Below are 14,633 nucleotides of genomic sequence, written 5' to 3'. Positions count from 1 at the left end.
CCTCGGAATTTTTTTTTTGCTAACTTGAGTTGTTTTGCAAATATGCTGTAATCGCGGACGATCACTCTCTTTCAAGAAGGGGAGATGTAACAAACTACTGACGTGTCAAAGCCTAAAGAATGGAGCCAACCTATAGATACCGGCCGAGGGGCCTAAACCCTAGGAAGAACAAGTAACAGAAGAAGAAGTCCTACCAACTTATGGGGACCCCGTCTGATGGGGCCCCAAGTGACATAAAGAATTAAAATAAAGCAGGACACACACACACACAAAAGAATTGCAAAGCTGATTGATGACATGGCAGATTTTCAAAAATCACGCTGGTTGATACGTGGCATGCTATATGGATTTCCAAGTTTTGCGTTGGCTGATGACGTGGTAGCTGTACGGATTTCTGTGATTTACGTTGGCAGCTTTTTGGCTTTGCTTTTGGACCAGATGCTTTTGAGTTTGAAGGCTTTTTACTGTAAACTGCTTTTGGGGCATAGGGCCTTTAAATATGAGGTTAGGGCTCATTCTCTGGCATGCTTCCTGGATAAGGTGCAGAGTCTGAAGTACCGGCTTGTACTGTGTTGATGCAATATAAAGAAATACCGAAAGGGGCGCCAAGGTTTGGGGCCAATACTCTCTGGGGTGGAATTCCGCCACTCCGTGTCACGTATCGTCTCTCTCTCTCAATTCAATTGTTAATGAAGTGCTAAAAGTCTGTTCAGTCTGTTCTTTTCTATTGGCACGTGGTGCCCGTCTTGTGACATCACAAACAAAGTGAATAGACACTGTGCGTGAAGGTGCATGAGACTGAGAGATATAGAGAGAAGAGAATACGACACGGGGATGTTGTAAAACCCTCCTCCAAGGGCCCCACTCTTGATGGCGAGAGTGGTCTACTATTGATTGCACAATCTGGTACAATGGCTGATGCAATGAGTCTAAATGCTTGCTATGTCGAGGTCGACGGTGTGGACGATGAGGACGAGACTAGGGCTGAGAACTCAATGCTTCGAATCGGTAACTGTTGCACCACGTCGAGGCTGATCTACAAGCTTGATGGCTGAGAAAACGCTGCTTCCTATGGCTGAAAAACGCTGATTCTTATGGCTTGAAAATGCTGGACATCGCTGTCTAAAAACCGTTGATCCTGCTACCTTGTAAAACGCTATTCATGCTGCTACAAACGCTGGTTCATAGGCTGAATTTGCAGGTCTTCTATCCCTGAATCTGCTAGCAAAAACGCTGGCCTGCTGGTCATTTAAACGCTGAATTTATGGTGCTGAAATACTGCTGCAGAATCGCCAATGCAGGGGCTGAGAAAACGCTAAGTGCAGGCTGAAAAACGCCAGGCTGCTGGGATTGAAAACGCTGGCCTTCCCTTGCTGAAAACACCAGGTTGAAGTGGGGTTGTTCTTGTTGAGAAGGTTCTCCAGAGGCCTGTTGCACTGAGTGCATGTTGCTCTCCTTTTTCTTCTGCCAAAAAGTGCTAGCTCTGGTTTGCTTAAATATTTCATTAGCAAAATTGCCCTACCTAGTTCCCAATCTAGAGTCACTTAATAAATACGTGAAAAATGTCAAAAATAGGAAAAACAGGTTTTAATGCACTCGAAATTTCCCCTGATGGATTCTGTTGGATTTTGATGGTAATGCTGATGATCATGTTGTGTGCAACCGGTGGATATGTATCTACTCTAAGTGTCTGGACATGCACGGCCTGCGAACACTCACAAAAGTGCCAAATCACTTCCTATTCTACACTGACTTGACTGATTGAACCCTGGTTTGTCCACGGACACACAGGGTTGGATGTGTCTTGTGACATTTTGTTTCATGCTTGACAGTTTATGCATGTCATGGTTGAGCAAGAAGCAACCTACTGTAGCCACTTCCAGTTGTGAAGCTAAGTACAAGGCAATCTTCACAGCTACGGTTGAGTAAGTATGGCTCAGACGCCTTATGGTTGATTTGGGTGTTGGACACGACACTGCCAACATCATCTATGCTGACAGTAAGAGCGCATTGGCAGTTGCGAGAAACCCAATTTTTCATGCTCGCACAAAGCACATTGAGGTGCATTATCACTATATCACGGAGAGACTCTTAGCAAGAGAGATTAACTTGGCTTATGTAACGACATAGGAGACCTTGCAGATCTATTCACAAAGGCATTGCCTCGAGAGAAGTTCGAAGTTTTCCGCAAAGCTTCGGGCTTGCTTCTCTTTGTGAATTGATCATGTCCTCAAGGCATGGCACTTCCCTATACACTATGTGTCAGCTCTCGTTCACTGCATCACTCCCAGGGGGGATTTGTTACCATATATGTGGTATTGATCTGTGTGAGCACACTAAGGACCCCAGACACTTTTTGCCTCACTACGAGGTTTTTTCCCTGTGCATTGTATATACGCCCATCACTCTAGGGCTAACTTATCTTTCTATTTGCGCACTAAGCAATACACTCTGTCGTGTGCCTTGAGCTTCTTCATCTTCTCCAACTTGTGGGTGCGCAACCCTGCTCCACTTGGAGTCAGTGTCTACCATATCTTGGTTTTAGTTCTGTAAGGACGATCACTCTTCTTTTACGAGAATTTCACAACATGGTGATGTCACTACCGACCCGACTGAAAGAGGGGAAGCCGACTTGAAACCAAAGTCAGACGCCAGTTTCTACGTAGAGAGGCTGTCACAAACTGGTGACGTGTCAAGCCACTAAAGAACGGAGCCACTATGCTGATCCCCAACTGAGGGGCCTAAACCCTAAGAAGTAGAAGCAGTAGAAGAAGATGACCTGGCAGCTGTACGGATTCGCGGAATTCACGCTGACAGGTTGTACAAAAAACCTCGATTTTGTGTTGGACTGCTGACGTGGCAAACTATACGGATTTCTTCGTTTTACTCTGACAGCGATGATGTGGCAGTTGTATGGATTTTCGTGATTTACGCTGGCAGCTTTTAAGCTCCTGCTTTTGGACCAGATGCTTTTGAGTTTGAAGCTTTTCACTGTAAATGCTTTTAATGGCCAAGGGCCTTTAAATATGAGACTACGGCTCATTCTCTAGATGCTTCCTGGAGAAGGTGCAAAGTCTGGAGTACCGGCTTGTACTGTGTTGATGCAATATAAAGAAATACCAAAAGGGGCGCCAAGGTTTGGGGCCAATACTCTCTGGGGTGGAATTCCGCCACTCCGTGTTGCGTGTGCTCTCTCTCTCTTTAAGTTCAGTTGTTATTGAAGTGCTAAAAGTCTGTTCAGTCTGTTCTTTTCTATTGGCACGTGGTGCCCCGTCTTGTGACAGTGGTATCAGAGGATCAGGCGTGTGCTTTTCTGAAAGCATACCGGTCCTACCAAAAAGCAAACAGAGCAAGATTGCACTTCCAAAATTCATTGGAAATTTCTGCTTTTTTGAAAGCATACTGGTCCCACCAAAGAGTGGACAGAGCAAGATCGCACTTCCAAAGTTCATTGGAAATTTTAGCTTCGTGCCACGACGCCAGACTTATTGGCTACTCCTACCCTTACTTCATCGCGCATCGGGCGCGCTCCCGTCTTCACCGCTCATGTCTTACAAGGCATAGGCCAAAAAGATCACTTGCAAGAGAAGGATCCAAGTTTTGTTTCGAGTCATTGTTTTTCTCAAAAGCAGTGCCATGCAAATGTTGATGTCCATAGCTACCAAGCCGCACACTCCAAGGCCTTGGCAAGCTTCAAGAAAATTTTTGCCCGAAGTTATATGGTTTCTGACATCTTCCTTCGAAGTGCAACTTTTGGTAGAGTGGGATCCGGAAATGCTTGCCAGTGGGAACCCTTGCAGATATATCCTTGAACTTTCTCGACATTCTCAAGTTGATAACCTTGGAGGTCCGGTGTAATTGCTATGTCTTGGGACTACCATCACCGCCAGAGAAACATTGTCTATCCAAGAGCTGATGGACCATGCTGAGGTCGGCTACGACCTATGGAAGGAACCTAACCCTAATTTTTGGTGCACGTTTCAGGATGGAAAGTCAATCGACTTTTCGAGCTCGACTGATGTCGAGATTGCTTTTTTAGTTTAAAATCTGTTTGAGAACTTGTTTGGTGATCCTGTTTGAAATTTGTTTGAAATGGATGGTATCTGTTTTGAACTTGTCTTGGTGCCAATTTGAATTGTTTGACTCTGGTTTTAATATTGGTTTCAATGAATGGTGATTTTACTCCCGGGTGGAGTACTGAGAAATGATGTTTCAGAATGCTTGTTCATACTCATGGCCCGGACCCTTGTGGTTATTTGCGGGGGGAGTATTGAAATGTTTGAAAAGTGTTGTTTTTACTCATGGCCCGGACCCTTGTGGTTATTTACGAGGAGAGTATTGTTGTTGTTACTCATGGCCCGGACCTGGATGGTTATTTGCGGGGGGAGTATTAAGAATTTTGAGCAGTGGTTACTCTCAGCACCTCCAAACGACGCAGGTTGCGGTCTGGGGGGCGTTTGGTTGTAAAAGGCCTCTATATCTCATGGCCTGGACCTTTATAGGTTATTTGCAGGAGTGATGAGGGAGTGGGAGTCGTTGAACAACTCATGGCCCGGACCAGAATGGTTATTTGCGGGGGAGTGTTCATCGGCGATTTTATATTTCTACGTCTTGTAACATGCATATGTGAGCATTTGTGTTGCATTGTGATGTGCCAACTACTGAATATTCCTAATTTGGATGAGATTGCCTGGGTATGTAATTTTAGTGCATCAAGACACCCGTGGAAGATCAGTGTGGTCTGGGTGTGATGGCTAATTTTACTACGCCGGAATATCAAGAGTTCCAATCTGGACAAAAGGAGAAGCCAACTCCTTGATCAAAAGAGCCGAAAGGAGAAGCCAACTCCTTAACAAAAAAAGACCAAATTGATTGTCCCTCGGAATGACCCTCGGAAATTTTGGAACTAACTTGAGTTGTTTTGCAGATATCACAAACTGGTGACGTGTCAAGCCACTGAAGAACGGACGATTACTTTCTTTCAAGAAGGGGGGATGTCACAAACTGGTGACGTGTCAAGCCACTGAAGAACGGAGCCACTGTGCTGATCACCGGCCAAGGGCCTATACCCTCAAAAGCAGAAGCAGTAGAAGGAGATGACCTGGCAGTTGTACAAATTCGCAAAATTCATGCTAACAGGCTGTACGGATTTCCGCGTTTCACGTTGACTGTGATGATGTGGTTGTTGTACGGATTTCCGTGATTTACGCTGGCAGCTTTTAAGCTCCTAAGTTTGGACCAAATGCTTTTGAGTTTGAAGCTTTTCATTGTAAATGCTTTTAATGGACAAGGGCCTTTAAATATGAGGCTAGGGCTCATTCTCTGGATGCTTCCTGGAGAAGGTGCAAAGTCTCAAAGTCTGGAGTAACCGGCTTGTACTATGTTGATGCAATATAAAGAAATACCAAAAGGGGCGCCAAGGTTTCGGGCCAATACTCTCTGGGGTGGGATTCTGCCACTCCGTGTCGCATGTGCTCTCTCTCTCTCAATTCAGTTGTTATTGAAGTGCTAAAAGTCTGTTCAATCTGTTCTTTTCTATTGGCATGTGGTGCCCCATCTTGTGACAGAGGCTCGTGAACCATGGAACGATTTCCGTGACTGTACGAATGATGTCCATGTGGGCAACGTATGAACTACTTACATAGCAACTCATGTGGTAGAATGTACGGACGTTGTTGTTGCTTTTTTGGCACCATTTATAGATAGCACATGACTTTTAGTGTTTTTTAGCACTCTTCTAAAAGTAATTGTTGAGAACTATTTTTTGGGCCATGTGCTTATAAGTATGTCAAGGTGCCATTAGCACCTAGACAACTTGATCAATAAAACAAAGAGGTACCGCAAGGGGCACCTATCGGCAAGGCCATGATCTTTGAGCAGGAATTCCACCCAACTATGTTTTGTCTCCAGTGTTCTCTTTCCGTGGAAGGCTGTTGTTTTCAATCAATGTGTGGTATTGTTGCACTCTTTTATATTTCAATTGATGTGTGGTATTGTTGCACGCTTTCACCAAAGTGTCAAGTGACTTGTCAGTTTAACATTGTCCTTGAGAAATCCAACAAAGCTGGCAAGCTTGGAATCTTCTGTGTAATGGCCATTGGTGAAAACAACATCAAACTGTTGAAGAAATGTAAGGCTTTAGGTTGATCCTTGACACTCAAGAAGGTGTCAAATTTGATAGTAAAGCTGCCATCATTGGTTGGTTTAGGACCGAGCATCATAGGAGGACGAAAATAAGGCAAGGAAAACAACCCAGATACATGCGATAAGGTCATGTCATGGGAAAAAACTTGAGTGATGGAACCGCCAGTGATAGGGGTGGTTGTGGTAAAAGCTGTAATCATCGATGTGGGATGAGTCTAGAAAATAGGGTTGGTTTTCATTTGCCATAGTGCATAGCACACCTCCATCAAGGAAGATTAGGGAGAAGCAATAGGAATAGAAACTCATCGAAGAAAAAAAAAATTGCATCCGAAATATATTGTAACTAATGAGGTATCCGAGTAGTCGCCAGTCCAGTGAAGTAGATGGAACACGTGGGATTGGCAGTAGAAGAGTAGCTGTAGAAAGGTTCTGTGAAGGATTCATCTGTCCCCATAAAGGATGTGGCAAAATTGTCAAAGTCGACAATGCGGAAGAATAGAGACCAAGGGGAGAAATCGAGAGAGAAGAGAGAGAGAGAGAGAGAGAGAGAGAGAGAGAGAGAGAGAGAGAGAGTCTCCTGAACCAATGAATAACTTATACAATGTACAATGGGGCCAAGGGGTCACAAATATACCCACCTCAATAAATTGGCCTACCTAGACTTACAATTAAGCAAATAAATACCTAAAAGCCAAAATAAATAATGGGATCACTTTGGGCAGTTCACTTGAGATGCCAAAACTCTTAACAGCCTCTCTGCAGCTCATAGTGGACATAAATAGTGGGACCAAGAGACCACGTCGATGAAGAAGCTACCATAAACACCCAACAGTTGTAGACTACTAGATACATCTCGGATTTGCTACCCTCAACTTTGTACCTTAGAAGAATTCCATCTTGAGCATCGGTTGGCTTATAGAAAATTTGAACTTTAGACCACACTACGTCCAAGAATCCCCATTCGTGAAGTCTGAATCCAAGATAATGAATTGTGGAACACATCCTGTCCATAATCGGGCTAGCAACGATGGATTGGTGCACTCATCCATAGTGTTTGAGATACGTCTGATTGGTTCCCTGCCATATGCATGTGCCTTGAACTCCGACCAACGGGTTCAAACACCGATAACTTGAACTCCAACACAAGGGTCCAAATTAATTATACGAAGTACTTCTTGCCCCTCTCTACCACTCACAAGCCTCTCTCTGGCTGAAGCTAGTGGCAACAACTGCCCTCTTACTAGAAATCTCATGTTGTGGTCGCCACCACGTGTACCATGTCGATTTCCTCTGTCAAGCTTTATCACGGTTATTTTTGTCCAGCTTGCGTTTGCCGATGTCTCTTTGTGAGTTCCTGCTTTTGTCTTTAGCTTCAAACTCCCGAGCCAAACAAAGCGTTATGTCACATTTATAACAACTGTTATTGGACCTCGTGGGTACCGAGGCAGCTAACTGAGTACTGGTACTACCGTCCTTGTCAAGCTTGCCTTTGCCTCTGTGGGGGGGGGCATGTTGTACATACAAGATCTGGAAATGCTTATGCTTCCTTCTTGTACTCCAAAAGATGGCCGCACAAAACTCCAACAAGCTGCTTCGTCTCTAAGCCGATTCCTCTTTCACTCCTCTCCGTCGAGGGCTCCTGCAAGTCACCTTCCAAAGCCAATCCATACTGCTCAAATTTTCCTTTGCAAACCTCTTTCTCACTTCCCCAAGCCAAGAATAACCTCCTCCAATGCCCCTCTCTTGGCTAGTATCCCCCAAAGCAGAGTTTCCTTCGGCATCTTGTAGCAAAAGTAGTAAGTTGTGTGACATAAGCAAGGAAGGAAGAAAAAAAAAGGGGCATTGTGAATGGGTGCGTTTTAAAACGCATGGACAAAAAGGGAGAGAGAAGGTGGTCGTCGGCCAAGTATTACCATTGGCAGCGTTTCAAAACGTTGAGCAATGATGTGGCGAGGGTAGTGGTCACTGAGTTGTGTGCGTTACAAAATGCTAGGGGTGAGGAGGATGTTGTCACCTTGCCAAGTTGCTGCCCTACGGGCGTTTCAAAACACAAAGAGGGAGGTTTGCCAGTTGCTTCCAAAGTCTGCCAGTAAGTAACGTTTTAAAAATGTTTCCAGCAGAGAAAGGGGGGGCACTTGGGCGCGCCGGCACCTGCAAGGGTGAGAGATCACCTCGGCTTCTCTTCATAGTTGCTTCTCTTCTCAACTTGCTCTTCTCCACGCCAAGGGCTCTCATACCATGTCAAAGTCGACGATGCGGAAGCATAGAGACCAAGGGAGAAAGCGAGAGAGAGAGAGAGAAGAGAGAGAGAGAGAGAGAGAGAGAGAGAGAGAGAGAGCTCCTGAATCAATCAACCTTGGCAATGAATAATTGATACAATGTACAACGGGGGCAAGGGTTACATATATACCCACCTCAGTAAATTGTTGTCACAAACTAATGACGTGGCATGACCAACTAATAAAGTTGTTCCAACTTATGGGCAATTGCCGAGGGCCAAAGGACACAAAGGCATTAAAATAACGGGGGCAAGGGTTACATATATACCCACCTCAGTAAATTGTAGTCACAAACTAATGACGTGGCATGACCAACTAATAAGTTTGTTCCAACTTATGGGCACCTGTCGAGGGCCAAAGGACACAAAGGCATTAAAAAAATGCATAAGAGCTGTTGACGTGGCTGGCTGTACAGACACCCGCGAACTGCGCCGCTGACGTGGCATGCTGTACGGAATTCTGCAATTTGCGTTGGCTGTTTTTGGCTGTGGCGGCAGTTTTTGGCACCAGATGGGTTTTTGAACTGAAGCTTTTTCATGTAAACTACTTTTCCAAGGCCAAGGGCCTTTAAATAAGACCCTAGGCTCCCTCTGGCTCATACAAAGCTGACGAGCGAGTGAGCAGAGGGAGAGCCCAGGGCAATTGTACTTGCTCAATTTGTTAATACAAAAATAAATACCGAAAGGGGCGCAAATCTCTCTGGGGCACGGAACTACGCCATGCCGTGTCGACTCAATTAAACTGTGACTAAATTTTGTGAAGTGTTTTAAGTAAATCTCTCTCTCGTTTGCGACACATTTCCAGACTTGGGGTGTCCAAGTTTGTTACAGTGGTATCAGAGCCTAGTTGATTTCTCTTCTACCGGGAAATCCGATCCCTTTTCTCGCGGCACACTTGGATTCAGGCAAGAATCAACGACTCCTCCCTGCACCCTCGGAACAAAAGGCAGTACGGAATTTGAGTGGATTAACAGAGCAAGAGTACGGGCCACCTTGGCCTACGGAGTACCAGCTTATGGAGATGCAACGTCAACAGAAAGTTGATGAGTGTGCAAAGCAGATGCTCCAATTTGCAAAGGATCCACAGTATGCCAAATTTTTTGACCCGCACACCCGATGGATGAAGTGCATACTAATTGGCAGAAAGAAATTGAGTCACCCATAAAACCAGCCCTCAAGCAACCTCCTACCCCAAGGATGTTTACTGAAGAAGAACTTAATGACGTCATCGAAAAACAAATCAATCAACTTCTAGAAGCGAAGAAGCAGTCGAAGAAACAATTAAAGAAGCGCAATAAGGGGACTGACTACCCCAGTTACTTGGGCCGTCAATCTTCGTTTGCAAATGCACGAAAACAGAAGAAGCATGTACGTTTCGAAGGACTACCCAGTTCTTCTTCTTCTTCTCCTGACAGTTCGCGCAGCTCTTCCGATTCGAGCGAGGAGGACAGAAAGGGCAAGAAGCGAAGCAAGAATCGAAAGTTTTGGAAAGAACAAGAAAAAGGCAAAGAAGAGTAGATCCCGACCCGTTTCTGACACTTCTACTGAGGAGTCATCCTCTGACAGTTCGAACTCCGATGAGCACATGTTTTATGCAAAGAAGAAACAATTTTATAGAGCCAACCAGTATGATTTTTTCGAAGACAAGGGCAAAAAGACCAAGGAATTTAATGAGGGTGGACAGTTAGAAAAGTTTGAATCCTTTTTTCCGGATTCCAAGATGCTCTAAAGGCTTTAGCTTTTATTCAGCAGTTTGATATAGCATTCTCCAGAGGGCACTACTCAGAGCACTCCAAGATCAGGAGGGTTGCATCATTCTTGAAAGGAAATGCTCGAACATGGTGATCCACTCTTCTTTTAAGGAGAGAAGCCCCAACTAAGTGGTTAAAGGCTTTAGCTTTTATTCACAGTTTGATATAGCAAATCTCCAGAGGCAACTACTCAGAGCACTCCAAGATCAGGAGGGTTGCATCATTCTTGAAAGGAAATGCTCGAACATGGTGATCCACTCTTCTTTTAAGGAGAGAAGCCCCAACTAAGTGGTTAAAGTTCAAACGGCTCTTTATTTCTTCATGGTTGACTCAGGAGTACGAACAAGATGTGCGGACCGCTTGGAACCATCTTCGGATGACCAAGGCTGACACTTTGGATGCTTATTGTGAAAGATTTTGAGATGCTTTTCTACCGACCTCTTCTTTTAAGAAGGTCACTTTCAAGGAGCAAATCGAGCGGTTTTGCTGTGGACTTCCTAAAGAGATCCGAGATTACCGCCTTGAGCAGAAGTTCGAGTCCATACAACAATTCATGGGACATGCTAAGCGGGGATTCGGGTAACCTAATTTACCCCGCTGATGAAGTTTCAACACCAAGGACCAGACACAATTCGACAAATGAAAATAGAAGAAAGAGGAAGTTCCAGAAAAAGAAGAATGCACAACCCCGATTGACCAAGGAGCAGAGAACTGAATATCTTAAAGAGGGGAAGTGTTTTGATTGGGGAATACAAGGACACATCTCTACGAGGTGCCCTAAAAGGCACAGCACGGACAATCTCAAGATAGCCCAGAGAGCTCCACAGCAGCAGAAGAACGAGGCAGAAAAGGCAAGATGAAAGCAGGATCGGTACCAGATTGTATGGGGACCGACCCGAGACAAATGGACGAAAGCACAGAACTTTGCCACGCATTGGGCAAAGTAAAAGATCAAGAAGCCCTCATCTTCTTTGATGGAGGAGCCAAGGCCAACTTCATTTCACCTAAATTGGCGGCTCGACTTGGAATTACACCCGATAGGATAGGGCCACAAGCGAAGACAGTTCTAGCGGCACCCTGACGGGATGTTTCCATTACACCTGTCATTGGCAAACTCTGTTTGCATTGATAGGGGTATTTAGGGCACGAGGACTTTTACATCATGCCCTTGGAAGGGTGTGGCGTCCTCCTAGGAATCCCTTGGTACCACAAGAACAACGCCGCGGTTGACTATCGGGCCAAGAAAGCGACTTCCATAACAGGCCTGGACACTCCTAGCGAGAAATCAATAGCAACACACCAACAGAAACTTCATGATCACTGAACTTTAATAGAGAGAGAGAGAGTCGACACGGCCCGGCGTAGTTCCATGCCCAGAGGTATTGGCCCCAAAGTCTGGCGCCCCTTCCGGTATTGCTTTTTCATTAATCATTGCAAAGTACAACTCTTGAGGGTCCTCTGCTCTCAGTCTCTGCGTCCAGATGCCCTGAAGAGTGAGGCCCCTTGGGCTTATTTATTCTTACAAGGGATGCCCCAAAAGCAGGGCCCCAAAAGCTCAAAAGTAATTAGTCCCAAAAGCAACTAGTCAAAATCTGCCAAAAAAAACAGCTAGCACAATTTGCGAAAATCCGTACAAGCTGCCACGTCAGCACCTATCAGCGCAAATTGCGAGGGTCCGTACCATCTGCCACGTCAGCGTGACGTATTGTGCCACGTCAGCAGGCCGTACTGTCTATCGCATCAGCATGTCCATCCGCGGGTGGTCATGCCACATCATCGTTTTGTGCCCCTTCTTGAAAGAATGGTTATCGCCCTCGATTATGCCTGCAAAACAGACAGAGACAATTACATGGCCGTCTTGCATCAAGACCGCTCCCAGACTACGACCACACAATAAACTTCGAACGGCTTTTGCAAATCTAGCAAAGCCAACACTGGTCCGATTGTCAATTTTTCTTTTAAGTGTTTGAAAAGCAATCACCTCTGTCGGTCCCCACAAGAAAGGGACTCCTTTCTGAGTCAATAAATGCAAAGGTGAAGCTATCTCCGCAAACTTCGGAATGAACCGCCGATAGTAGGAGCACAAGCCCAAAAAGCTTCGAACTTCATGAACATTCTTTAGGTCATGCTATTCGCGGATAGTCTCAAATTTGGCCGGGTCCATCTGTACTCCTTCTGCTGAGACGATGTGTGTATCTCCGGTAAGAAAAAATCGCTCTTTTTGGCATTGATAACCAATCTATGCTTGTGCAATCCCTGAAAGACCTGTAGCAGATGGTATGGATTCTCTGCTTCGTTCTTGGAGAAAACAATAATGTCGTCAAAGAAAGTGCTGAAAAAAGACCGATACTCTAGGAAAATCCTCTCCATCATTCCATTAAAAGTTGTTGGAGCATTTGTAAGTCCAAAAGGCATCACTAAAAATTAGTATAAACCAAAGCTTGTCCAAAAGGCTATGTTGTAGACATCTCTTGGAGCGATTCTTATCTTATGATATCCGCTTTTCTCAAACAAGAGGATCCCTGAAGTCTGTCAAGAATTTAATCGATCCTTGGAATAGGGAATCTGAGAAGGCACACCTAAGGAAACGCAAAGGAAAGGAGCGGTTTTTCCAAAGCTAAGAATGCTATACAATGGCCCTTTCTAAATTCAAGAGAAGATATATGATGTATGAAATTGCCAGAAACTTAGAAGATTCACATTGCTTTTCATGTGAGTCTCTTGAAAAAATTCCCAAGGGTGAGGTGCAAGTCGGCACGGAGCCTGAGGTGCAACCAGAATTGGAAGAGAGCAAGAAGATTCTCGTTTTGGAACAAATACTGGCTCACCAAAAAAGAAAAGGGAAAGGTAAAGTGAACGGCAGTTCTTAGTTAAGAATCATCCGACATCGAATGCAAGTGGATGGAGGAGGACTTAGCAGATATGCCTCAGATTTGCAACTTTACCTTGACGCTTTTGGTCTAGCTTTGGCTATTCCAAGAGTTCCCAGAGATCGGCGGGTTGAATCTGGTGCAGGCGGAACTGCACAAGAGGGGAGTTACTCCACTCCTTTGTCACAGATTGCCTGGATGGAATAAAGTCACTGATTTCCCTTTAGACTTCAGGGATACTGATGTGCTGACAGTATTCTACTAGATGACTTTACGAAAGAACTTAGAAATGAGAATTCCCGAAAATGAATCTGATTTTTGTGCTCACTCATGTGATTGTGTTGAGTGCAGGTTTGCAAGACAGAATGGTTGCAACATTTTGGTCTTGTGAGACAATCGCAATAAGGATTAGTTAATCCGACATCAATGAGATCCTTTGTGGATCTAGATGTGCTTGCTAAATATGTTGCAAGGAATCATGGACTTGAGAATCTATAGACATGATTGCAACAAGGATTAGTTGAATCCGACATCAGTGAGGTCCTATGTGGATCTAGATGCGATTGCTAAATACGTTGCACGGAATCATGGTCTTAGATCTGGAATCCATTTTTTATGTGATTGATTTGATGTGAATGTGCATGATTGTGTCGTCTTCCTGCAAGTGCTAGATATGTGTTGTCTAGTGCGTCGGTACTTAAAGAGTCACTGTCTGCTGAACTGGTGTATGGCCTCTGTCTGTTTTGCAGGTGTAATCAAGGGCGATAACCATTCTTTCAAGAAGGGGGGTATGTCACAAAACGATGACGTGGCATGACCACCAGCGGACAGACATGCTAATGTGGAAGACAGTACGTCTTGCTAACATGGCACAGTACGTCATGCTGACGTGGCAGACAGTACGGACCCCCGCGATTTGCGTTGACAAGTGCTGACATGGCAGCCTGTACGGATTTCCACAAATTGCGCTAGCTACTTTTTTTGGCACATTTTTGACCAGTTGCTGTTGGGACTAATTGCTTTTGAGTTTAGAAGCTTTTGGGGCTCTGCTTTTGGGGCATCCCTTATAAGAATAAATAAGCCCAAGGGACCTCACTCTTCAGGGCATCTAGATGCAAAGACTGAGAGCAAAGGACCCCTTGGGAGTTGTACTTTGAAATGATTAATGAAAAAGAAATACCGAAAGGGGCGCCAGACTTTGGGGCCAATACCTCTAGGCACGGAACTACGCCGGCCGTGTCGACTCTCTCTCTCTCCCTCTCTCTTTCGAAAGAGGAGACTCTCCCATTCATCAAATCTTGGAGAGCGGGGAGGGACCTCACGAGGAAGAGAACTCTCATTTTACACTTCCCCTCCGAAGAGGTACGATCCACCTTCCTTTGCAAGAGGGTGATCTTGAGAGGGCTTGAAGGCCCCCCCATCTACCTTGATGACGACCTCACGCCTATGCAAGTAGCTCATCGCCGGACATGTATGCCGCAAGTACACCAAGCTCGCAAAGAGGGGAAGAAGGCTTCATACAGAGACGGCCGGGTCATCATTGATGGCAAGGCCATCCCATAGGGATTCGCGGCCTATGAGACACCAGAG

At 45.1% G+C, this 14,633-nt stretch overlaps 1 protein-coding gene across 4 annotated transcripts in view; it reads right to left on the bottom strand.

The window, feature by feature from the left end:
* Positions 1-14,633, bottom strand: part of LOC147458101 (pentatricopeptide repeat-containing protein At2g33680-like) — a 117,863-nt gene that overhangs the window by 90,084 nt on the left and 13,146 nt on the right. The gene's annotated exons all lie outside the window — the stretch shown is intronic.

Source organism: Adiantum capillus-veneris, chromosome 5, assembly GCF_014529385.1.
Source record: "Adiantum capillus-veneris isolate H3 chromosome 5, ASM1452938v2, whole genome shotgun sequence".
In the NCBI taxonomy this organism is placed as follows: domain Eukaryota; kingdom Viridiplantae; phylum Streptophyta; class Polypodiopsida; order Polypodiales; family Pteridaceae; genus Adiantum; species Adiantum capillus-veneris.
This window is presented reverse-complemented; position numbering and strand designations above follow the sequence as displayed.